The sequence below is a fragment of the Nicotiana tabacum genome, chromosome 6 (assembly GCF_000715075.1).
Source record: "Nicotiana tabacum cultivar K326 chromosome 6, ASM71507v2, whole genome shotgun sequence".
NCBI classification, from domain to species: Eukaryota; Viridiplantae; Streptophyta; class Magnoliopsida; order Solanales; family Solanaceae; genus Nicotiana; species Nicotiana tabacum.
In genome coordinates, this window is record NC_134085.1 from 36,234,962 (window position 1) to 36,260,275 (window position 25,314).

The 25,314-nt window shown below is 38.6% G+C and overlaps 1 long non-coding RNA gene across 1 annotated transcript; it reads left to right on the top strand.

Moving 5' to 3' along the window:
* Window positions 1-10,441: 10,441 nt before the first annotated feature.
* Window positions 10,442-19,516, top strand: LOC107766519 (uncharacterized). The gene is made up of 2 exons (XR_001643730.2): window positions 10,442-10,807; window positions 18,961-19,516. It is a non-coding gene; the product is annotated as an uncharacterized LOC107766519 (long non-coding RNA).
* The last annotated feature ends 5,798 nt before the right edge of the window (window positions 19,517-25,314 follow it).

A 25,314-nucleotide genomic window follows, 5' to 3' on the forward strand; every position in this document is an offset into this window, starting at 1 on the left:
GCTCAATCCTTGCATATTCTTCAAACTTTGTTCAAGGCTTCTCATTCTCTTGGCAATCTCATTTTGTTCTGCAATTCTGGGGTTCTGATCCTGCCCGGGCGCAAGCTCGCACTGAGGCGGTAGAGGATTAGTGCTGGTAGCGAACTTAGTTGGTTCCATTGAGAACGATGGTGCTTGGAATGTAAAAGAGGATGAGTCAAAGCTTGGCTTGTACGTGGTAGGCTGTGCCGTAATCGGGCAAGGCGATGCAGTAAAGATGTTCATGCTTGCATCAGTGGATGACATTCGGGGATGAGGCTCAGAAGGCGATCCAGCAGAGAAGGCTGAGGTGGCTGGGTACCCGAATGGGGTAGCAGGATAATTTATGGGGACATTAGAAGTCCCACTTGACCTGGAGAATAATTCAGGGAATCCGGGGACGACACTTGGCGGCTCTTTCCCATTATTCCAATCGTCCAGCATTTCCAACATGCGGAGCCGTAGGATTCTATTTTCCTTCGCAGTTGCAGATTCAGGTGTGAGGACGGCTGAGATCGAGCTTTCCTCGGAAACAGGGATTGTTTGCAATGGAATTTCTGATGACATTTCCACACTTCCTTTTGACCTGGTGAAGTAAGTGTGAGTACTGCTTCTGGTCCTAACAACAGGTAGTTGAACACTTCTCCTTGACCTCGTGAAGTATGAGTGCGAGGCCAGACTTTCACCAAACCAACCGTCTTCCCAAAAACCCTGAGGAAATGCTCAACGACAAACGCACGGTTAATTTGTAGCAAATAACAGATAGTTAATCTCACGTTGGGCATGATGCACCTATACAGTTAAGTGGATTACTATATGTTTGCTACGAGAGCATGCGCCATTCCGGCATTTTTCCTCTTATTAGTTTTTCCCCTTCTTTTTTTTCTTTTTTTTTCTTTTATTTTGCAGTAAAAGAAATGCGACCGGATCCGATGAGGATTGCCTACGTATCACGATGCCCACGTGAATCAGATCATTACGTAGTTCGAAAAACATAAAAGAGCGTAAAAGAAGCAACCCCTTTATTGTTGAAATGGTCTATTACAAACTACATTTTGCAAAAGAAAAAGCGAACTTTGAAAATAAACCTAGACTCAAAAAAAAAAATCACCCTGATGGGAAAAACAAGCAGAAGATGCTAAGATATAGATTTGACCTATGAGTGCATTATGGTTTTAAAAATTGGTGTCCGCGGGGCATCGTTCGGCCTCACCGCAGTCCTAGGCGTGAGATCCCTCTCAAGTTGCTCCAGCTCATGCATAGTCTGCTTGACATAACCCATTACTGCCGAGAGGACGGTAACGCTGGACATGTTCTCACATCGTAGACATCGTTTGGTGATGGCATGGGCAATGGCCTTGATCCTATCTCTGGTTTGCTTTTTCTCTATGAGTAGGCATTTTATCTGATCGCTACATATCTTGAATACTTGAGCATCCTGTATATGCTGATGCTTTAGTCGCCGTACTTACAACTTTATCTGGGCTATTGAGTCGTACCAGTATCTGCTCTCAATTTGGAAATCCTTGGCCTGATTAGCTGCTTTGATCTCAAGTGTAGCCATCTCTCTCTTCATTTTAGCAATAGTCTTCTCGTGGTCGCCTTCCAATTGATTCAGGTATCGGCGATGCTCATCTGCTCTTGTATCCCACTGTGCCCTGAGCTCTGCTATGACGTTTTCAGATTTCTCCAAACCATCTTGCCATTCCCTGATTTCACTTTTTAGCCTTTTTATCAGCTGCTCGTCTGATCGACGCCTTGGCTGTTTATCCGCATCCACCCTTATCTGTTTGATCTGGGCTCTAAGCATTTCGTTTTCCTGAATTAACCTGTTCCGCTCTCCCAGATTGGTAGCAACTTGTATGTTGTGCTCATATTTCAAGCTTCCCACTTGTTGCTTTAACCTGCTGATTTCGGCGCAATAGCCTCTTTCCTTTGCTAACCAATCCCACTGTCTTTGCAATAATTCGGTGAAATTCTGGATGTGGGGTCTCTTAGTTGGCCTTTCATGCTCAAGTTCCCTTCTATACCATGCAAGGTAACTTGGCGCCGTCTCTCCTTTGGCTCGATCCCGCACGCAAGTATCTGATTTCAAATATTGACACTCACTCCAGATTTGGCGAATCTTTGCTTCTGGGAATTGTCCGTTAGGACTTATTTCAACTGCTTGAGTGCTAAGATCTTCCTCATGAGGTATTGTCTGGCATCTTCCGAACTGTCTCAAAACACGGCAGGGTGCGTAAGGTTGTATGCTCTTAAGCCCCATTAGTAAGAAATGAGTTTTAGCTGCAGACATATATAGGATCTCATCAACAGGCAACTATCCCAACGTCCATTGTATTTGGCTGGCAGTAAGAGCTTGAAAGAACGAGGTCCATGCCAGGACTCCTTTGGGCAAACTGATCTCTTTGGTTCTCATGTAAGATTCTTCTATGCAGGTCTTTTCCGGGGAACCATGGCTCAAAATCTCGGAATGATGGCAGAGGTGCTCGGTCATCCATATCTGTAGGAGCAAGTTACAACCTTCGAAGAAACTTCCCCCAGCTTTACAAGCTGTAAGAGCTCGAAAGATGTCAGATACCACCATAGGCGCGAGAGTACTGTCACTTTGCGTGAGTAAAGTGCTGACGATCCCGGATACCTTCAAATCAATGTTTCCGTCTTTCCTTGGAAATACCAGAAGGCCCAGAAACATCATCATGAACGCTACCCGTCTGTGCTTGTCCCACTTCTGACGAACTCCTTTGCTGCACAGTTTGTTGATTGGATTATTGAATCCCCCCTCATGACCGTACCTATCATATATGAAGCATGGAGTACAAAATCCGGCTGCCAGATCCGGGTTGTGGACTGTTCTAGGTATCTTCAATGAATCTAGGAACCGATGTACCGTGAAGACTCTTGGGGCGACCAAGTATTTTTCCCTCAAGGGAAGTTCAATATTCCCGATGTATCCGGCCATTTCTTCCAAAGTCGGGGTGAGTTCAAAATCAGAGAAATGGAAAACATTGTGCGCCGGGTCCCAATAGGTAACCAAAGATCTTATGATAACTCCCCGAGGCTGGATTTCCAACAAACCCACAAGACCTTTCAGATATTTCTTAACCTCATTTTGTCCTTCAACACCTAGATCATTCCACCATAGCCGTAACTTGACAGGGATTTTGGTCATTATTGAAAAATGTTCATTTTGCATCGTGCTCATCCTGCACATTTATTAAGGTGATTTTAACAAAAATGACTTGACTCAAAAATATTTTACAGAGGGGATCAAGTTTTGAACACGGCCTTTAAACACTTCAGGGACGAAGATTTTAAGGCTGTGTGGGTCAACTGGACAAAAATGCTAAACCAGACCCAAAGGTGGCTGTTTATGCAAAGTCAGCCTTCCGGCGTCCCTTTTCGGAATCATTCGGCTATTTATGACAAAATAGCATCACCTGACTTATTTATGACTCTTTTTTTTAAAAATTTGACACATTTTTTTTATTTATTTATTTATTTATTGATTTTGGCTATTTTAGCAAAAATGGGATTGGACCCGATGAGGGTTGCCTACGTATCTCACATCCGGTGAGAATCAAACCGGCGTAGTTCGGGCATACCGTAAATAGGAAAAATCAAATAAACCTAGAAATCAAGAATACGTATTTTTATTATATTTTTTCTTTTGCAAAGAGATAAAGACTAAAGAAAAATATTATTATTATTTTTTTTTTAGGAAATATTTGGACTATTAGTCTGAATTTATAAAAGGGGTACTACGAAAGCGACAACATTTTTTTTTTTGAATTATGAATTTCCGTTTTTTTACTTTTAAATAAATACCTTCTTTTTTTTTGATTTTGGAAGTGATTTTTAATAACTCAAACTAAGAAGACAAATTTTGTTTTTATTCTTTTTTAGAAAAATTCCGGCGAGGTTTTGACACTACTTGGACATTGGTTTTCTTTTTCCAAAATAAGTAATTATCTCCCTATGTCGCTATTTTTCTTTTTTCTTTTTCAAAACCAGTCAGCATGCGGAACCGAGACAAATAAATGCACAAAACAAATAGGATGCAGCAGGGTGGTCTTTCCATTTCAGGTTGCCTGTCCTATACGGACCCAACCCCTGTATTGAGTCCCCTAAGTCAAATGCGACATGATGCAGATAAGCGTTCCTACTAGGGATCCGCCATGAAGTCAAGTTATTCTAGGTTCGTAACCTGAGTATTTGTTCTGGACTGTGTACCCGAGCGGACAACTCGAGTCGAGGAGGGGGCTACGTACCGGGGACCCGCGAGATCGTCCGGCTTTGTAACTTGTCCGACCTCTTTCTTATTTCAGGTATTGACACTAACAGAATAGGGAGTCTCGACCAGCGAGCTTCTCTCCGGAGGTAAGAAGAGAAGGGTTTCGGCACAGTTTATATACAGTTCAGATAATATCAAAGCGGTAAAAGACAACATTTAGCACGTTATGCAAAAACATGTAATAAAGATCAGATAATAAATCCAAATATAACAATTATTCTAAGCTCGAATTCTTGAACCCTGAACCAGTGGTTCTGGGTTCTCCCCAGCAGAGTCGCCAGAGCTGTCACACCTCCTTTTTGCGCGCCCGCCCCGAAGGATAGAATGCGCGATGGAGTTTTTCCAATTTAAGTGACAATATTCGAAATGAGATTATTTATTTAATTCAGAGTCGCCACTTGGGAAAGGTTTGGCTTTTGGTGTCCCAAGTCACCGGTTTATCTTGAATCCCAAATCGAGGAAATTTTCGACTTTTCCAAATGAAGTCTGCGAACCAGAAATTCTAAGTAAGGAATTCTGTTGACCCGAGGGAAGGTGTTAGGCACCCTCGAATCCCGTGGTTCTAGCACGGTCGCTTAAATTGTTATAATGGCTAAATATCTGATTTAAATATATGTTATGACTTACGTGCTTTTATTAAGTTTAAACCGCTTTTATTATTATCATTTATTTTTATAGAATTGCAACGTCGTGAAAATGCATCTCGAACCACGTCACAATCAATGCACCCGTGGTCGTCGACACATTTTGACTCCGTTGAGATTTGGATTTGGGTCACATCAATGTGCACCCGAATTTAAGAATATAATTTACTTAAACCGTGCCCAAAAAGTCTAAACGCGTTATTATTTTGAGGAAGGCCATGAAATTCACTAAAACGGCCTGTCCTGAATTCTAAATATTTATTATGGTTAATTATTAAGGGCCCCGCAATTTACATTTTTATTTGGCGAGGCTCGTCTCATTATTTTAGAAGGAACATCCTAAAGCGACTACATTTCTAATGTGTTTGTCTCTAAAAATAGAAGAAAAGATGCATGCTAATTCAATTATATGCTTTGGCCAAATCCAGATTTTAGTTAATCGTCTGATTAATTATTTACAGAGTGAAGAAACGTTGTACCTCATGAAACATGCTTTTAACTTGATAGAAGAATTATATACAAGATTGATGAAATGCTACGACTGCTACAAGAGCTCCCTAACTTTAACTTATTTAGACAAGATTAATTAAAACCACTTATTAGAAAATGCGACTAATGATATTTGAAACTCATCCTATAAACTGCCTAATGAAACTGAAACTCAAGAATCTGAAACTGTATTATCTTTAGCTAGATTTAAAACAGCCATTTGCCCTTACATATTCAAAGCATGCTGAAAGAGCGAGTTTAAGTTAACAATCGTATTAAATAGCTGCACATTTCATGAATTGTATTTACATCTTGTATACTACTAAACGAATAAAATGTCGCAGTTTCAGATTGGAATAGACTTTAATTAAGTACAACCTTACTAACGTATCTCTATTAGGCTAACAGACTAGAAACTTACATATCTTAACAATATTTATATAAAAAATTCGTAAGCAATGCAACAGATGATTATAACTCCTTCAGATCTTTCGATTCAACTTTCATTGCAACATCAGACAGATTCGAAATGTGTACCTGAGGAAATGCTTACAATGAAGAAAGTAGGGGAGTCAGTTGAGCAACAGTGCAAGCGGAACAGTAGTAACAGATGAACAACAGCAGGACAAATTCCCAGTGCAAAAATGCAATTTAGAGCCAATGAAAGATGGCAGAATGTAGCAAATTCCCAGCAATATGGAATCAGAATTTAACCAGAATGGATCCAGAACTGAACTGATACTACACACAACTAGTAATCTCAAGCAAGACTCAGGATAAATCAATATGGAACAGGCAAATCCAGACTAGTTGAGAATCAAGACAAAGATGAAAAAATGCAGTTCCTTTTTTTCTGTGTTAGGCCTCTCTTTATCTATTTCTGTCCGTGTGTTTTCGGACAACTCTCTTTTCCTGTTTTCTTATCAATCCCCCTTATATCAGTGTATTCCCCTCCCTTTATTATCAATGTCTATCTGTGTGTGTGTCTATGTGTGTATATGTTTGTATTTTTGCTCTCTCTTCCCAGATCTATCTGATGTTCGTCCTCTTATGTCTGTCTCCTTTCTTTTATAAACCTAAACCTCAGCCCTTTAACAGCCTGTTAGACCAAAAACACCCCTCCCATATGCCCTCTTCTTTTTAGTTTCCACTTAGCTATTTAAGTATTAAACCCATGACATTCCCTTGGCAGACTTAAACTTTTTTAGTAATGTTTATTACTTCTGAAACTTAAAGCAGAATATGGGCAGCAGGATGTAGTCTGACAGCACATGCTGTCCAACTATTTAATTCAAAAGCACTTAGGCAGGGCACAGGCTGTGCACAAAATGCACATGTTGTGCATAAGTGCACATGCCCTCCAATTTCAAAACTGTGACTAAACAGAACATTGATCTTTGCATTTCTGATTCAAATTGCCAATTATAAATAAGCAAACTCAGTTCCTAATTGATTCAAACAAATGCTTAGCAGAAGGAAGTGTTGAATATTCTCATTAATAAGATTCAAGTGTTGAAATAAATACTACACACTTTGATTCAATACAAAGCAAGAAAATGAAGAAATGAGTACAAATGAGTAAGAAATTCTTAACCAAAATCTTCAAATCTTCAAAACCCAAGTGTGTGTGCAAATCTAGCTCCCAAAACTTGTTCTCTTTAGTCTTAGAGACTGAAAATAAGCCAAAGATCTTTTTACAAATGAGCAAAATCGTGTATTAAAAGGTTTGGGGGCAAAAAATGTGAAGTGACATAATTGCCCAGAACTGAAGCGTGATATTTGCATTTGCCAACAAAAGCTCGCAATTGCGAACATAGACTATCCTGTTGACTTTCACATTTGCAATCAAGACTTCGCATTTTCGAAGGTTGACTAGCTGGTTTGAATTCGCATTTGCGAAGGTTGACTACCTGGTTTGAATTCGCATTTGCGAAGTCTTCTACGCATTTGCGAACACAGCTTGACTGGGCTTACTTTGCAATTGCAATGTATTTCTCGCAATTGCCATGTCTTCTTTCTTCGCATTTCCCACAATTGTGTCGCAATTGCGACACCTGAGTCCATTGTCCAAATTTTCTTCTTTTCAATGTCTTTTTGACTCGTTTTCACTTGGTTTCTTCATGGTCACTTCTAAATCACAGAGAACCTATAAAATAGAAGTAAATGACATTTAACGCATGATTTTATTACTCAAACATAGCAAAAATATAGGTTTAAAGACAAGATAAGTTGGTAAAATACCAACTTATCAGTTTCTAAAGCATTAAATCGTTTGTCGATACAACATCAGAGTTGAGAGATATTCGCGTTTCTATGAGACTGCACAGACACCCCCTATGGGACCCACTTGGACGGTGGCCGACCTTCACCTATTTTTATCTCATTTTCGGGATGATCTTTGATTATTTTTCGACCTCCTTCCATCCTCGCAGTCTCAAAACCCTCCTAGTCAGTTCCCCTAAGTCTCCTAACAAATCCCAAAAAAAATACACCATAACCCAACATCAAAGTTAGCCAAAGGTGGATAATAACCCCTCAATGGTGTTGTGATGTGAGTAAGGATGATGGTGAGCTAAGTTAAACTTGGGGTTCGAATTATATCTATTGCCTAAAGTATGTTTAACATCCTTTTGGTTGTGTTTAGGTTAATTACATGTTGGTTATGATGTTGGAGTGAAAGATTACAAGATAGCCTTGAAAGGAGAGAGAGATGGGATATGTTGTTATCTTTTGTTGGATTGTTTTAAGGATATATATATATATATATATATATATATATATATATATATATATATATATATATATATATATATATATATATATATTATGATTGAAATTATGGAAAAATAACTTGATTATGATATGGTTTCTATTGTTATGCATGTCTATATGTTTATCAAGTGAATTGTTGAAAGAAACATATGAAACTGGAGATTGGAAATGAAGATTAATGTGTTTGTGCGTGGGTACTGTTTTTCAAGGGTTTTGAGCTAGATTTTGATAGTATTTATAGGAATATCTTGGATACAATACTAATGATATTGTTACTGTTGTTTTGGTGCTGGTTTGAGTTGGATGGAAGTGGAATTGTATAGGGGAAATGTTGTCCAATTTTCTATAGGTGACCTATAGCTTAGAAGCATGTTTGTAAGTCCTTCTATGGCATTAACTACAAGTTTTATTATCTTAATATGGATTGAAGTCTTCAAGCAGGTATACGTTGAGTCGTTAAGTAAACAACAAAGGTATGTAACTCTACTTTTCTTTCTTGGTATGACTTGATGTAAGTATTCCCTTTGAAATAATCTTCCAATCGCAAAATTGAATAGTCCTAAGTCTTCACTAACAAAAGATTGATCATATTCCTGTGTATTTCCATCCGATGGTTTGAGCACGTGATTTTTTCCCTATGTGGAATACTCCTACAAATTAAAGAAATAGATTTTTTTTAATTGTTTGCAATTTTATAGTATTTTTTGTTAATTGTTTGCATTTCTGCGCATGTTTACTTTTAATAAAATCATGAAAAAATACCAAAAAATACCATGCATTGCATTTAGATTTTGTGTTCACATTTTAGGATTAATTAATTAATTAATTGCTTTATTAAAAATGAAAATCACAAAAATGACTCATTTTTACATTCTTAGCTTTTAATTTTGGATTATTAATTTTTCTCTTTTAATTTAGGATCAACTAATTTTTATAAATATTACAGTTAGATAATTAGCTTAATTTTATAATTTAAATTAATTTAGGTTTTTAATTAATCAAAGAAAGAAAAGAAAACAAAAAAGAAAAAGGAAATGGAAAAAGGCTGGTTTTAAATTTAATTAGTCCAAAATTGATGCTAAGCCCAATCTCCCAATCCCTCACCCGGTCCGACCCAGACCAATCCCATCAAACCAGCCCGCCCCCACTAAAGCCAAACGACCTTGTTTCTGCCTCATTGAATCCCAGTCGTTGATCTCGTGTGATCCAAAGACTGAGAATTGGCTCTCACTTCATATATTAATGTCCGAAATAGACCTCCCCCCCATTCAAACCCCTTCATTCAGTCCCTTACCCTAACCCAGATAGCAACCCTAGCCGCCAGGGAACCCTTAACCTCCACCGGCCGGCGGCGCAAACCCAATGGACCTTAACTTCACATCCTATAATCACCACGCCCCCTTAAACTCAAATTCCCCAACAATCTCCCCAATTAATCCCTTGAACTTGCTGAATCCCAGATATAAAATTTAACCTAGTTCCTGCAGTTTGGGGGTTTTTGTTGATTTTTTGCTCGTTTGGCTTGAAGTTTGCCCAAATAGATTACTCTTGACCAGAGTAGTCGTTTGGGTCAGCTTTAAGCCCTTTCGAAGCATCCTGAGCCTGGCCAGTCATCTGCTTTTACTTTTTCTTGGTCGTCTTGCTGATTAAATCGGTACTTTTTGGCCTTTAGTCATTTGTTTATTTCTGTTTTTGTTTTGTTTTTGTCTTCTCTGTTCTTTTCTTTCTTTCTTTCTCTTCTTCTCAATTAGTTTTTGTCTGCATGATAGGTTAGAACACTTAACAAGCAGGTTGTATTCAATTTTTAAACTAGTTAATTATTAAATCATTGTTAGCATGCTTAGGTTCGTGGTCAATTACAACTTGCCTTGATCAATTTGACTTTTCGTTTGGTTAATGAACCAGCTAGTCTTAAGGTCTTAATATTAGCTTAATTTCGTTAATTCGTTAGGTTTTAATGTTTAGGTCTCTTTTGGGCTTTTGGTTATTTCTAGTTTGGGCAGAAGAAGCCCATTTGTTTGGGTTTGAGTCTTGGGTCAGTTTAGGGAGTAAATACAGGGGTGTCAGGGGGTATTTTGGATATCTTAGGTCTAGAGAATATTTTCTATTATGTGAGAAGCTTCTAGAAGATAAGAGGAGGCTTGCATGCTAAGAAATGAGGGGGAGCTCAGATATTTTTAAGGGGCTAGGGGGTGAAATAACTAAGTAAAAAAGGGGTAAAAAGGAGAATTAAGGAATGAGGAAAATCTGGTGATGCTGCCCTAAGGTCTTTCTATAAGAAGATCATTTTTTTCATTCTAGGGAGATTTTAGGACACCTAAAAAGAGAAACGGCTGAGATATTGATAAGCTGCAGAATCCTTTCTTCAAAAAGTTTAATTCTCATGATGAACACACACAATTCATAGAAAGAAAGACATCAATTTCTTCTTTTTTGGTTTTCATTCGAAGGGTGAAGTACTGTTCTTTAGATTTCTGGGTTAAGAAGCTGAAGCTTACTTTGAATCATTCTTGGTGCTTCTATTTTGGCTGCTGCATCTGCTCATTTTTCGGAAATTTACTTCTATTTTGGTTGATTTTGTTACAAACAGGTATGTATGCTGAACATTCTCTTAGCCATTGAATCATATACATGGAGCTTTGGATCATTTGCTGCCTTATTCTCAAATGTCATGTGAATACGTGGATTGAATTCCATATTTTGATTATTTGTTTTGTTTTGCTCTGTTTTCTATATCTCCTTTTAGCAAGCTAGATTTTAGCCTTAAATGTATGTATTAATTATCCCATTTTATGTATGATTAAATTTTGTAAGGATTTTGAAGCTTAGCTTGATTACATGACTGTTAAAAGATGATGTCCAAATATGAACTGCAACGTGATATTCTGGGAAGTTACATGAGCATATGAGTTTTATTTCTCAGCGATTTGATTTAAAGCTCATGTTTAAGTTGATGTCCTGTTAGTCATGAGGTCATGATTTGCTTATCTTACTTTAGCTATGATGGTGTTAAATTGTTAAGACTTAAGTAGTGTAATACCAAAATGATTAAGTGGATGCAAATCAAGTTTGAATAGGAATTCATTGGTTAATATAATAATTCAAGTTTATTTCTTGCTATGTGATTAATGTATGAGTGCTGCTGTATGAGAGGAGATGTTATAAAGTTAGTCAGATGTTTCACTTGTTTACTTTGCCATACTTCAATCTGAGTAAGACCTTTTCACTGACTCGTTGCCTTTTGGGGCTGTTTGTTGTAAAGTGGTTGTTTATTAATTAGCTAGTTAAAAGTAACATTTTGTTACCATTGGGCCTAAGGAACAGAACATTGCTTTATTAAAATAAATAAACTATGGGAATCAATGAAGGTTTCCTTTGCTGTGGGCAAAAAGGGAGCTATTCATTCCCAACCCAATTTGAATGGGGTAGCATGGTCCTAATCAGGCTTAGAAGTGCCTCCGTCTGTGGTTTCTTTCATTTTGGGCTGGATTTCGAGCCCAACGGCTTTCAATATTTGAGCCCCTTTAAATAACGTGACGAGCTTCCTATTTGGCACAATGGTTCAGAAGGTTTAAAAGCATGTACCAATTTCTAATACCTTAAGCTATAATCCACAGCCCGACATTAAACCTCGAATTAGTTTTAAGAATACATGAATCTCGTAGTTTGCTTTAGGTACGTAATTAAATCATCACAACTATGGGTACGGCTCCCGTGGTGTAGTTGTGATATCTAATTTCAAATTAGTTTTTAAATATGAATACCCGTAGTTCTTTTAATTGAATGTATTTCTTTGAAAGAAATTGAGGCGCGCCATTCACACAATTGAATCACCCAACCTATGGCCCTCATTTTAATTATCTTAGCTAATGTAGAAAAATGCCTTGAGTTCTCGTAGTTTGCTTTAGGCCCATTAATTAAGTAAAGTGTCATAACTACGGGTACGCTTCCCGTGACGTAGTTATGATACACAATTTTAAAAATTCGGGGGTATATTTATGTGACCCGGCCACAATTTAATTTTATTAATAAAATAAACATGTTATAGATCATGGGTACGGTTCCCGTGACATGTTTCGCAACATATAATCAAATAATTAGATGTATGATAATTGGATTATTATTAAAAACGGTTTAAAAGGGATAAAAATGCATAGGTTTCAAGAATATTTTAAAATCAGATAAATAGGCCAATAATAACAGTTGAGCGACCGTGCTAAAATCACAGAACCCGAAAATACCTAACACCTTCTCTCGGGTTAAAAAAATTCCTTACCCATATTTCTATGTTTCGCGGACTGTAAAACAGGGCCAAACTTCCTCGATTTGGGATTTTAACCGGTGACTTGGGACACCATAAATTATCCCAAGTGGCGACTTTGAATTTAATATAAATAATCTCATTTCGATTGTCACTTAAACTGGAAAAACTCTCATACACCCTTTCCGGTGGTAGAAAAAGGAGGTGTGACAGCTCTGACGACTCTGTTGGGGATAAGAACCCAAAACCTTTGGTTCAGGGTTCAAGAATTCGAGCTTAGAATAACTGTTATATTTGGCTTTTATTTATTATCTGATTTTTATTACATGCTTGGGCCTAATGTGCTAAATGCCGCTTTTTACCGCTTATATTATTGGAACTATATATAAATTGCTGTGAAACCCTTCTCTTCTCATCTTCGGAGAAGTGCACGCTGGCGTGACTTCTTTTCTTTTAGTGTCATACCCTAATTTAGAAAGAGGTTCGGACAAGTTACAAAGCCGGATGGCCTTTTGGTTCCTGGTACGTAGCCCCCCCGACTCGAGTTGTCCGCTTCGGTACACAAGTCTAGAACAACATACCCAGGTTTTGAACCTAGAATAACTCAGCCTCATACCGGATCCCTAGTAGGAACGCTTGTTTACATCATGTGCATTTGACTTTGTGGACTCAACACAGGGGTTGGATCCGTCTAGGACAGGCGTACTCGAAAATAAAGAGACCAACCTGATACATTTTTATGTGCTACGTGTGCATTTAATTTGTTTCGGATTGCATGTTGACCGACTCTAGATTAAGTGAGGAAAACCAAAAGAAAAACCAAGTGCGGGGTATGAGATAGAATTTCATCTGTTTTCCAAAATCCAGTATCCGAAATATCCCGAAACTCTGTTGAAAATTTTTGAAAAAAGAAGAAGGAAAAGAGAGGGGAAAAATCATTTCAAAGTGTTTGTATTTTTTCAGTTGCGTCAAAACTGGCCGAACTACGCGGGTTTGATTCTCACCGGATGTAGGATACGTAGACAACCCTCATCGGGTCCTGCCCCGCTTTTTGAAAATTTTGAAAATATATATATATGAAGTGTCGTCATTTTTGTCGTAAATAAAGTGGGTGATGTTGTTTTTGTCTAAATAGCCGAATGTCCCAACAGGACGTCAGAAGGCTGTTTTTGCAAGAATAGCCACTGACGGTGTCTTTGTCAATTTTTGGCCATTTAGCGACCACAACCCTAAAATCTTCCATTTCAAAGTGCTGAAGGGCCATATTCGCAAAAGTAGCCGTGATTTATTTGATTTTTGCAAAATAAACTCTTTTTATTAGTTTTCAAAATAAGATTCATTTTGTCTTTAAACTAGTCACCTTAATCTAAATGTACAGAATGAGCACGATTCAAAATTTACCAATGAAGGTCATGACCAAGATTCCGTTAGAACTACACATGTGGTGGGAAGATTTAGGTAAGCCAGGACGAGACACGGTCAACCAGTATTTGGGAGCGCTCACCGGATTACTAAAGATCAGACCTAAGGGAGATATAATAAAAGCACTGGTGACATTTTGGGATCCATCTCACAACGTTATGCATTTCTTGGACTTCGAACTCACACCTACTTTGGAGGAGATAGCGGGATTCGCTGGGGGTACCGAGGCTCTAAGACATAAATACCTGGTTGCTCCAAGGGCTGTCACCCCACACAAGTTTCTGGATTTGCTAAAAATAAGCAGGCAGATCCAGTATGTAGATTTGGAGAATGGGTTTTCCACTCTATACTTCATATACCGGCGGTACGGACATATAGAGGGATTTGAAACCAGAAAAGTAAAATTTGTAGTAAAGGGAACCAACCAAAATGGGAAGAGCATAAATGTTTCGCTTTCATGGTGGTATTCTTGGGACTTCTAGTGTTTCCCAGGAAGGACGGGAATATTGATCTACGGGTAGCCGGAGTTGTCAATACTTTGATTACCAATGCCAAGAGCACCTTTGCCTCTATGATAGTGTCTGAAATATTTCGAGCTCTCACCGCTTGCAAAGACGGAGTAGATTTTTTCGAAGGTTGCAATTTGTTGCTACAAATATGGATGATTGAACATCTATGTCATCGTCCTCGGTACATGAATTACGGGTCGACATGGAAAAGCTGCATAGAGGAGTTTGATACAAGGGTCGATGGGTTCAAGATGCCGGAAGGGGTCTTAGATTGGATATCTTGCCTCCACTCTATAACTGCTGATAAGATTGAGTGGACGTTGGGTTGGCTTCCTGTTAATGAGATTATATACATGCCTGCCGCCGGTCCTCACTTCCTCCTGATGGGTCTCAAAAGTATCTAGCCTTATGCCCCGTACCAGGTTTTGAGATAGTTGAGAAGATGCCAAATAATTCCCAAGGACGAAGACCTTAGCATTCATGCAGTCGAGATCCATTCTGATAGCCAATTTCATGAAGCAGTGATTCACCAGATCTGGAGTGAGTGCCAATACCTGATGGCAAACATCTGAGTGCGTGATTTATCCAAGGGAGAAGTCTCATTCGGTTACCTTGCTTGGTATAAAAGAAGTGTTTAGTTCGGAAGACCATCCAAAAGACCCCACCTCTAAGAATTTGTTGAAGCATCACAGGAACAATGGGATTGACTGGCCAAAGAAAATGAGTATAGGGCCACCATAAGCAAGTTGGAAAAGCAAGTCAGAGATCTTCAATTTGAGAATGGTTTGCAAGCCGCTGCAGATGAGGGTGAAAAGAAAAGGTTAGCCAAAGAAAATGACGCCCTCCGAGCCCAATTCCAGGAGCTGAGAACCCTGCTAGAAGTGTAAAGGATGAAAAAATTATAGATAAACTTAGGCGGAAAGTTGGTGACTATGATTTTGATTTGAAAAAGACCGAGGGCGAGCTAGCAAAGGACCGAGCAAAGTTGGTCAGGAATGCGGAGAAACGGGCACGTTTCATTCAACAGTTGAAGGAAAAAAACGACAAAGGAATCATGGGGTTGAAGAAAAAGATTAATGTTTTTGAGAGCGAAATGACCAAGCAAGCAAAGAACTTCAAAGCAGAAAGGGAACACTGCTATGCCTTAATGTCACAATTAGAAGAGGACATACAACAATTACAAGAGCAAAATCAAACAGCCACACAAGTTTTGGAGGCCAGATCTCAACAGATTGGACGTTTGCTACAGGAGAAGGGTGTCATCAGGGAGAGGGTTAGAAGGATTGTTGACTATATTGTGATGAAGTGAAACGAATGGGAGGACATGACTAGGTTCATGTTCTTCGCTGCAGTTATGATTTTTGTCCGTCAAATAATGGATGACTTATATCGCCTTCAAGAAGATATAGTGCGTAGGCCCGCGGCAAGACCGACTGATGTCCCGCGGGCCCCTAGAGCAGTAGTTGAGGCACTTATGTATTTCTGATATTATTTTTCGAGTCTGTATTTTCAGTTTTTTTTGGAGTTTGTTAGTCCACTTTTGAGTCTGTATTTTCAGTTTCTTTTGGAGATTGATAGTCCACTTTTGAGTCTGTATTACGGTTTCTTTGGAGTCTGTTAGTTTTTATGTTTAAGTGTGTATGGGAAGTCGTTGTAATAGAAGAAAAATCAGAATGTTTTATTTTATTTTATGAAAAATTTGAAAACCCAAAAAATGTGTCTTTCTTTTATTTCGCACTTATCTCTTGAACTACGTAATGATCTGATTCTTGCGACATCATAATACGTAGACAATTCACATAGGATTCGATCATAACCCTAAAATAAGGAAAAAATGAAGAAAGAGAGAGAAAAAAAGAGAGAGAATAAAAGAAAAGAAATTGAGTGGAAAGAAAAAATGGCGAAACAAGAAAACCAAAAGCGAGTGCAAAAATAAAAAAATGGAGCGACAAGAAGCAAGTGGGAAAATCAATAGTGACTAAAGACAAGGTTGGAGTGAAAAGAAAAGAAAAGAGAAAATAGAAAGTGCAAAGTGAAAAGAGTTAGTTAAAAGCCGGGATGAAACATGCAGCCGTTCAAATACATAGTAGAAGCTTTTAATTGTTCAGGTGCATTGCATCCCAAACGTGCGGTTGCCTATCTGTTAAATCTTAAACACTAACAAGTTTGTTGTTGTCATTGAGAACAGGAAGGTGGTTAGTTTGTGGCATTTGGGCGAGTCATCCATATACGCTAGGTCAAATAGCAAGACAGCCATGACTAGTAAGGAATTGGACATAGGCGTTGTTGATCTGTCAAGGGGGATTGTGGAATCGGAATTTGAGTTGAAAGAAGAGGCCCGAAGGTTGAAACACCAGATAATAGAGATGTACCAGGCTTGGATTAGTGGGCATCCTCTACTCTCATTCCCTACTAACTACATTGAAAAGCTTTCGTCCCACTACCATCACAATCCCAGATTCCCACTGCTGCTGATCTGTCCCCACAACACGCCCCAAGCTTTACCCCTTGCCACAACTACCCTGGCACCTTGTCCCAGCCCTTTCATGCTCTACCAGCCAATACAGCTTCATATCTCGCGTCATTAACTACTCCCGTTTTTGCAGCTCCCTCACATGCCACCATCCCTCTATCTTCTAGTGGAACCTTGTTCAAAGTTCTTGATGCCCAATACTATACTACAGAACCAACCTTCAAGACCTCAGATCCATACTGTTACACTCCTCATTTTCGGGCCTCCCATTGAAATTGAAAAACCCGCTAAGATTGTGGAGCAAGATGAGGTATTTAGAAAACGTGTGCTGTTTGCAAAAAGGTCTTCGAACGGTGTCGGGGCAAGTCAGAAAAAGTCAAAGTTGGTGGTACCAGGGATCCTAAGCAAGCATGTTGTAGTTGTGAAATGGTCTCCCATTACCCCTGTTGTTATCAAACCAGTGACTCAGTTGCCAGCAGTTGAGACAAAGGATGTCCCCTAGAACTACAAACGAACAATAATGACAAACAAGGGAAAAGAAGTGGAGGAAGAATTTGTTGAGATCGGAGTACCGACTCATTTTGGGGGATGTTTTACCTCCGAAGAATTGAGGAAGGCCAAGCTCTCCAAGGATAGCCAAATGCCAATGAAGAAACCGGTTACCGAGGAAGAGGCCGAAGAGTTCTTGAAAAAGATGAAAGTGCAAGACTATCCCATTGTTGAACAATTAAGGAAAACTCCAGCTAATATTTCTCTGTTATCTTTGTTGATACATTCAGATGAACACCGCAGGGCCATAATGAAGATTCTGAACGAGGCACATGTTCCTGATAAGATCACAGTGAATCAAATTGGAAAATATTGCTAGCAGGATCTTCGAAGCAAATAGGACCACTTTTGCAGACGATGATCTTTCTATAGAGGGTACAGAACACAATCGAGCTTTTTATATCACGGTGAAATGCAAAAATTATTTTGTCAAAAGGGTGTTGGTTGATAATGGCTCCAATGCAAATATTTGCCCTCTGTCCGCTTTGTAAAAGTTGAAGATCGGCACTGAAAGAATCCACATGAACAATGTATGTGTTCGAGGCTTTGATGGGGAAGGAAAAGATTATGCTGGAGATATAATGCTTGAATTGGTGATAGGGCCAGTTGGTTTCAGTGTGAAATTTCAAGTGCTAGATGTGGTTTCCTCCTATAATTTGTTAATGGGTAGGCCTTGGATACATGCGGCTAAGGCAGTGCCATCTTCTCTACATCAATGGTAAAATTTGAGTGGGACAAACAAGAAATAGATGTGCATGGTGATGAGGATTTATCTCTTTATGAAGATTCATTTATTCCATTTGTTGAGGCTGGAGATGATAAAAGACCTTTAGTTTATCAAACTTTCGAAACCATGTCCGTCGAAAAAATTCCTGAAGGAAAATGCATTCCAAGGCCGAGGTTATCACCTTCGATTTTTATGGTAGCTAACGAGATGTTGAAGTATGGTTTTGTGCCGGGTAAGGGTCTGGGCGCATCTTTGCAAGGTATTGTGCAGCCAGTATCTTTACGTGAAAATCTGGGTACATTTGGTCTGGAGTTCAAGTCTACAGGGGATGATGTAAAGAAGGCTAAAAAGTTGAAAAAGAAACAATGGTCTCTCCCTAAGCCTATCCCATGCCTCTCCAGATCTTTCTTCAAGACATGGGTAGTAAAGCGTCCGGTGTCAGCAGTTCCAAAGCTTGTGGTTGACTTTAATGTAGAGTCGATCAAAATGTCCCAAAATCTATTTGATGAGGTCAATATGGTTGAAATTGGGGAAGGTTCTAGTGATGAATATGTGCATTTTGTTGGGCCGAATGTGAAGCTTAGCAATTGGGAAGCCTCTCCTCTCCCCACCCGGGAGGATGTTTGGTAGTTTGCTTTATTTTTTTGTTATTTGGATTATTCAAAGGGTTGTAACCCAGATTTCACTTTTGCTTCTTTTGATGGTCAAAACCTTTCTATTCTTTTATTTTCGGTGGAATCCAATTTTTCTTCTTTTATTGTTATTCCTAATATATGTTTTAATTTTTTTTTCCTTTATACAGTTCTTGTTATGCTGGTTCTAATGACATGACATGCATGTGGAGTTTTTAGCTAGATCTTGAAAGCCAATCTAATCTTGGAATAATGAAACATAGTTTTGAATATGATAAAAGATGCGTTTGAGGAAACAAATAAAGATTCACGCATTTTGAGATAACACAAAGCTGGAATTGAGTGAAACTGAGGCAGTTAGTCTGGGCAATCAAGAGGTTGATAAGAGCATACAACAGAGAAATATCTCCCAAACAGTTTGAGGTAGATCAGTCAGTGTTAAAATGCATTCTTCCACGTCAAGCTGAGGCTAAAGGCAAGTTTTCCCCAAACTGGCAGGGGTCGTTCATTGTAACGGGAGTGTTGCCCCAATGGTGATTTTTGTTTAATAGATATAGAAGACAAATGTGTAGAAATAACTGTCAATTCTGATGCAGTCAAGAGATATTGTTATGATTTCTTTGGTTCATCTTCAAATTGTGTTGTTTGTATTTGGCATGTTTCGAAGATTGGAATGACAAAGACATTTTATTCTGATATCTAAACACTTTTATCCTTTGTTACCCATTTTGAGCCTTATTTATTTACTTTCATACCCTCTTTCGTAATCAGAAGTAAAGTTTAGGAACATAAATAAAAGGAAAAAAAGGAAGATAAAAATGGAAAAAAGAAGAAGGTAAAGCAAAAGAAAGATAAAAGAGAGAAAAAGAAAGCAAAAGAAAAAGTAACAAAAACAAAGCAACGCTTATGTCATGAACTACGTTCGACTTGATTCCTTTAAAGGATACGTAGGCAGCCTCACGGTTCGGTCCTATCAAAATAAAAAATTCAAAAGTCCCCAGGCAAAGAAACTGGGGCAGAAGTTGCGGTTTTGTAAGAGATCTGATTCCAAAAGTTGTAATTTTGAACCCATTCCAGTTGTTTTGAGCCTTTATGATATCCTTTTTGTCTAACCCTATCCAAAAGCCCACATCATGGTCCAAAGAAAGACCTTTCAATCAATTTTTGAGGGATGCCAAGTCAGGCGAGATAGATGTATGAGTCATCAAGGGCAACACTCTGTTCTACACAAGGAAAATGAATAAATGAGAGAGTTTTATTAGTGAAAACCCTCACAGGCACCGTTATGCGATGGAAAAATGAGAGAAATTAAAATGAGAGAGTCTTATTGGTAAAAACCCTCACGGGCATCGTAAGGCGACGGTGAGTTAAGAGATGAACAAATGAGAGAGGTTTGTTGGTGAAAACCCTTTAGGGCGCCGCAAGCCGAACAAGGTTGGTGACTTTGCAGAGAGATTGGATTATGGAAACCCCGGGGCATAAAGTATTAAAACTGAAAGGTGATTGGCTGAACGAACTAGGTTGATTAATCCTAAATGCATGTCATGATCATTGGTGCCAGCTGCCTCACTCAGATAAGTCTCTTTTCCTTTTCTTCCTCAAACAGTCATCCTGTTTCGAATTTTCTTCTTTATTCCTAACTCTTGAAGTCATAGCATTTCATTTTCTTTTGGTTCTACTTCTCTAAGGCTTTTCCAATGTTAGCCTTGTTAAGTAAGTAAGAAAGGATTTCAAAGCTTATTACCAACTTCCAAATTGCACAAAGCAAAGTGCGGCCAAAGCATTGCAGAAATAGCATGATGCAAAATGGAAAATAAGGTATTAGTAGAAGTTCAAGTGGTCGAGTGGTTTCGTAAATTTTGGGGGAAAATACAGAGGTTCAAATTAGAAGGATAGAAATGTAAAATAGCAGGTTGAGTGTGGGGCACTCGGGTCATTCGGGGTCTATGGTTGAGGTTCAATCAAAGGGTCAAACAATTCTTTGCCAGTCCAAGGCAGCTAATCAGAACAAAGCATGGCAGTGGAAAGGCCACCTTCAGCAAGAATTCCGCAAACTAACCACCACATTTTCAAACTGATAAGATTTTCTTTGATTGAAACAGGGGCAAGAAATTTCATCTGTTCCGAAGGAACCCTCCGTAAGGAAAAGATGTGCCAGACAGGTTCAGCCATAAATTTTCAGGACCCTCCTAGATAATGAGACCTAGTTAAATTCCAAGACCTTTATAGATAACTAGATTTGGCATAAGTTCTTACTTTAGGAAATATAATTTAGCTTTTAAATTCTTAGAGCTCTTTTGGGAGACATGATTCGATTAACACTCACAGATGTGCTCAAATACCAAACTGGGGCAGAAAAGTTTCTTTTGTTTTGTATGTTTTGGCAAGCGCCCACCTGGATAACAAGGGAATACTGTTCAAGTTTTTGGCAAACAGACGCCCACCTGGAGAACAATGGAATACAATTCAATTTTTTGGCAATCAGTCGCCCACCTGGAGAACAAGGGAATACAATTCAAGTTTTTGGCAATCAGGCGCCCACCTGGAGAACAAGAGAATACAGTTCAAGTTTTGGCAATCAGGCGCACACCTGGAAAACAAGGGAATACAGTTCAAGTTTCGGCAATCAGGCGCCTACCTGGAGAACAATGGAATACAATTCAAGTTTCGGCAATCAGGTGCCCACCCGGAGAACAAGGGAATACAGTTCAAATTTTGGCAATCATGCGCCCACCTGGAGAAAAAGGAAATACAATTCAAGTTTTGACAATCAGGCGCCCACCTGGAGAACAAGGGAATACAGTTCAAGTTTCGGCAATCAGGCGCACACCCGGAGAACAAGGGAATACAGCACAAGTTTCGGCAATTAGTCGCCCACCTGGAGAACAAGGGAATACAGTTCAATTCGGTAATCAGGCGCCCACCCGGAGAACAAGGGAATACAGTTCAAGTTTCGGCAATCAGGCGCCCACCTAGAGAACAAGGGAATACAGTTCAAGTTTCGGCAATCAAGCGCCCACTTGAAGAACAAGGGAATACAGTTCAAGTTTTGGCAATCAGGCGCCCACCTAGAGAACAAGGGAATACAGTTCAAGTTTTGGCAATCAGGCGCTCACCTGGAGAACAAGGGAATACAGTTCAAGTTTCGGCAATCAGGCGCCCACCTGGAAAACAAGGGAATGCAGTTCAAATTTTGACAGCAGGCGCCTACCTGGAAAACAAGGGAATTCATTTCAGAATTCAATTCAAGTCAGCAATAAAATAAGCTCGCCTCGAGAGTGCGAGTCAACAGTTCAAGATGCACAACAGAACTGCAGAAGCGGCAAGATCAAGTTTGAAGATGTGTAGATAGGATTCTTGTAATTCATAGATCATAGTTTAGCCTAGCTTCTTTTTATTTTGTCTCGGTGTAATAAGGAGTTCAGTAAGCAGTAGCAACACTGAAATCACAGCTTCCCGGTAGTACCAGCTACCAAAACATTTCGAACTACACTGACCTGATTCCTTTATAGCCAAGGATATGTACGCAACCTCGGAAGAAAGGTTCGATCAGATCTTTCAAAAATGCTTCCCACGGAGTATCCAAACGGGAAAAAATAGCTCGTATTCGCTTACTTTATCTTTGCCCGAAAACTCTTCGTATTTCTGAGCAAAGAGGGGCAGTTGTGAGCACGTGATTTTTGCCCTATGTGAAATACTCCTACAAATTAAAGAAATAGATTTTTTCCAATTGTTTGAAATTTTATAGGATTTTTGTATGATTGTTTGTTAATTGTTTGCATTTCTGAGTATGTTTACTTTTATTAAAATCATGAAAAAAACCCAAAAATACCATGCATTACATTTAGATTTTGTGTTCACATTTTAGGATTAATTAATCAATTAATTACTTTATTAAAAATGAAAATCATAATAATGGCTCATTTTTACATTCTTAGCTTTTAATTTTGGATTATTTATTTTCTCTTTTAATTTAGGATCAATTAATTTTTATAAAAATTATAGTTAGATAATTAGCTTAATTTTATAATTTAAATTAATTTAAGAATTTAATTTATGTCTTTAATTAATTAAAAAAAGAAAAAGGAAATGTAAAAAGGCTAGTTTTAAATTCAATTGGGCCAAAATTGATGTTAAGCCCACTCTCCCAATCCCTCACCCGGTCCGACCCAGCTCAATCCCTTCAAACTAGCCCGCCCCCACTAAAGCCAAACGACCCCGTTTCTGCCTCATTGAATCCCAAACATTGATCTCGTGTGATCCAACAGCTGGGAACTGGCTCTCATTTCATATATTAATATCCGAAACAGAGCTCCCCCATTCGAATCCCTTCATTTAGTCCCTTACCCTAACCCGGATAGAAACCCTAGCCGCTAGAGAACCCTCAACCTCCACCGGCCGATGGAGCAACCCCAATCGACCTTAACTTCACATCCCATAATCACCACGCCCCCTAAACTCAAATTCCCCAACAATCTCCCCAAATAATCCCTTGAACTCGCTGAATCCCGGATCTAAAATTTAACCTAGTTCCTGCAGTTTGGGGATTTTTGTTGATTTTTTGCTCGTTTGGCTGGAAGTTTGCCTAAATAGATTACTCTTGACCAAAATAGTCGTTTGAGTTAGCTACAAGCCCTTTCGAAGCATCCTGAGCCTGGCGAGTCTTCCGCTTTTGCTTTTTCTTGGTCGTCTTGATGATTAAATCGGTACTTTTTGGCCTTTAATCATTTGTTTGTTTCTGTTTTTGTTTTATTTTTTCTTCTCTGTTCTTTTCTTTCTTTATTTCTCTTCTTCTCAGTTAGTTTTTGTTTGCATGATAGGTTAGAACACTTAACAAGCAGGTTGTACTCAATTTTTAAACTAGTTAATTGTTAAATCATTGTTAGCATGCTTAGGTTCGTGGTCAATTACAACTTGCCTTGATCAATTTGACTTTTTGTTTGGTTAATGAACCAGCTAGTCTTAAGGTCTTAATATTAGCTTAATTTCATTAATTCATTTGATTTTAATGTTTAGGTCTCTTTTGGGCTTTTGGTTATTTCTGGTTTGGGCAGAAGAAACCCATTGTCTGGGTTTGAGTCTTGGGTCAGTTTGGGGAGTAAATACAGGGGTGTCAGGGGCTATTTTGGGTATCTTAGGTCTAGAGAATATTTTCTGTTATGAGAGAAGCTTCTAAAGGATAAGAGGAGGCTTGCATGGGGTAAAAATGGGTAATTAAGGGGCTAGGGGGTAAAATAACTAAGTAAAAAAGGGGTAAAAAGGAGAATTAAGGAAGGAGGAAAATCTGGTGATGCTGCCCTAAGGTCTTTCTATAAGAGGATCATTTTCCTCATTCTGGGGGGGGGGGATTTTAGGACACCTAAAAAGAGGAACGGCTGAGATATTGATAAGCTGCAGAATCCTTTCTTCAAAAAGTTTAATTCTCATGATGAACAGACACAATTCATAGAAAGAAAGGCATCAATTTCTTCTTTTTTGGTTTCATTCGAAGGGTGAAGTACTGTTCTTTAGATTTCTGGGTTAAGAAGCTGAAGCTCACTTTGAATCATTCTTGCTTCTTCTGTTTTGGCTGCTGCATCTGTTCATATTTTAGAAATTTACTTCTATTTTGGTTGATTTTGCTGTAAACAGGTATGTATGCTGAACATTTTCTTGGCCATTGAATCATATACATGGAGCTTTGGATCATTTGCTACCTTATTCTCAAATGTCATGTGAATACGTGGACTGAATTCCAGATTTTGATTATTTGTTTTGTTTTGCTCTGTTTTCTATATCTCCTTTTAGCAAGCTAGATTTTAACCTTAAATATATGTATTAATTATCCCATTTTATGTATGATTAAATTTTGTAAGGATTTTGAAGCTTAGCTTGATTACATGACTGTTAAAAGATGATGTCCAAATATGAACTGCAACGTGATATTCTGGGAAGTTACATGAGCATATGAGTTTTATTTCTCAGGGATTTGATTTAAAGCTCCTATTTAAATTGAATGTCCTGTTAGTCATGAGGTCATAATTTGCTTACCTTACTTTAGCTGTGATGGTGTTAAATTGTTAAGACTTAAGTAGTGTGATACCAAAATGATTAAGTGGATGCAAATCAAGTTTGAATTTGTTTGAATAGGAATTTATTGATTAATGTAATAATTCAAGTTTATTTCTTGCTATGTGATTAATGTATGAATGCTGCTGTATGAGAGGAGGTGTTATAAAGTTATTCAGATGTTTCACTTGTTTATTTTGCCATGCTTCAATCTGAGTAAGACCTTTTCACTGACTCGTTGCCTTTTGGGGATATTTGTTGTAAATTAGTTGTTTATTAATTAGCTAGTTAAAAGTGGCATTTTGTTGCCATTGGGCCTAAGGAACAGAACATTGCTTTATTAAAATAAATAAGCTATGGGAATCAATAAAGGTTTCCTTTGTTGTGGGCCAGAAGGGAGCTATTCAGGCCCAACCCAATTTGAATGGCATAGCCTAGTCCAAATCAGGCTTGGGAGTGCCTCCGTCTGTGGTTTC